We start from the raw sequence: 1,975 nt of genomic DNA, 5'->3' as shown, positions 1-1,975 counted from the left end.
ATAATAGGACGAAACAGCCGTTCAGTGCTTCCAGGTTTTCCATGGTGGTCTAGCTTCAATTGATTCATGATCTCAACTATCAAAATTACTATAATATTCACAAAAACCCTTCTGATAATATCTTATTTTCGTTACAGTGACTGGTATAAAAGTAAAGCAAAATTTTAAAGGGTATCCAATTATTTCATCAAATTACTGATTACATTTAAAAATATGAAATATTAAATTCCATAACATAGGTCTAAAGGTATCAGGCTTTACATAAGACCTAAGAATATCCTAGTTGACCTAATTTTCTATTTATGATTGTATACTGATGCAGAATTATAAACTTAAACGAAATGATTGTACAATATTTCTTGGTTTTCAATGGTTATTAAAGGGATATCACTGTGTGGAACGGACTATTAAGTTCAGTGGATGAGTCACAAATAGGACAAAATGCATATCACTGGATTTAACCGTTAACCGAATATCAAATTTACTAATTACCGAATAATAGTTTGAATTATTTGTTAAGGTTTCGATCTTTTAATGAAACAGTTGTGATATTTAGTTTGGGAATTCAAATCACGTATCTCAAACTGAGTCATAATGACAGTAACGAAATATGTATTTTATTTTGCTTGAAATATTGAATATCACACCGTCATCGAAACTTCATTACTTAATTCTGCACACTCTATTCGACAAGTTCCCTTCTATATGATAATAATATTATACTTACTTACTAAATTTCTTTCATTTTATCATTAGTAAGTCTATATGAAATGTGACAGCTTTTTATACGTATATAAGGTTATATATTCTTACGGTTGAATTCGCTGGTCGACCTAAGCTAGACCACCATTTGTAACCTGAAAGCACTGGACGGCCGTTTCGTCTAGTATGGGACTCTTGATCAGTGCGGACGCATGACTCCGCATGCAGGACTCGGACCCAGGGTCTTCGCTCTCACACGTGGGGTCGTGAATAAATACTACTGAGGAGTCTTATATTAGGACGAAACGCCCCATCCAGTGCTACCACGTTACCAATGGTGGTCTAGCTTAGATCGACTCGTGAATTCAGCTGTAAAAATACTACTATCTCCATAAATTCACATATACATTCTGTTTACAAATTGAGTGCAAATCTATTAGACGTCATAGTAAACACAATTAATCTTACAGGCTAGAGAAAACATAAAAGGTTAATAATCTCAATTTGAAGTACCTCAAGCAGCATAGTTGGATGAAGAACAAAACTGTTTATTGGATGTCATGATATATAAATAAATGCTAGTTCAACATAACTATGTTTTATTCATTGATGTCAAGTTACCAGCCTATTGCTTCTTTGATTTTCTCACCAAATTCCAATGTTACTATGTAATTCTTTATATGAAAGCTAACAGGATGAGTTAACAAAATGGATATTTCAAGATAACTTTACTTATAAGATGATGATTTTCACTATGTCATTACCGAATATGAGCAATCTCTCTCTGAAATAATGATGATTGAATACGCGGAGAATCTTCAAAAATCTTTAGATCAAGTTTTCTTGTACTGAATTCGACACTCATAATTAGTTACTATCAAACTTAATTTATGAATGTTGCCAAATCTCTACACATTTGGCATTTTAAAGAGCATTGAAGATATATCTATGAACTTACAAATAGAAGTATTATTAAGCAGAGATGGATAGTGGCTAGCAGTGGAATCCAGGACGCGCGTTTCGTCCTATTCTGGACTCGTCAGCTGGATGTACCTGCATCTCAGAGTTGATGTTCACTCTGGGACTCGAACCCAGTACCCTCGCTTCAAACGCCATCGCGTTATCCACTCGGCCACTGAGTCCTGATAGCCACTTGCTTGTGCGATGGGGTGAAGTTTAAATTCATTCAGTATTGTTTGTTTGAATCTTCCCATCGATTTGTTAGGACTGCAACTGGTCAGTCTCTAATTGGCATATGTGCATACTGTGCGTA

The 1,975-nt window shown here is 34.7% G+C and overlaps 1 protein-coding gene across 1 annotated transcript in view; it reads right to left on the bottom strand.

Moving 5' to 3' along the window:
• Smp_138910 (hypothetical protein) overlaps positions 1–1,975 on the bottom strand; it is a gene marked incomplete at both ends in the record, with an annotated part of 24,196 nt that overhangs the window by 15,463 nt on the left and 6,758 nt on the right. The window lies entirely within an intron of this gene.

Source organism: Schistosoma mansoni, chromosome 6 (genome assembly GCF_000237925.1).
Source record: "Schistosoma mansoni strain Puerto Rico chromosome 6, complete genome".
Classification (NCBI taxonomy): domain Eukaryota; kingdom Metazoa; phylum Platyhelminthes; class Trematoda; order Strigeidida; family Schistosomatidae; genus Schistosoma; species Schistosoma mansoni.
This window is presented reverse-complemented; position numbering and strand designations above follow the sequence as displayed.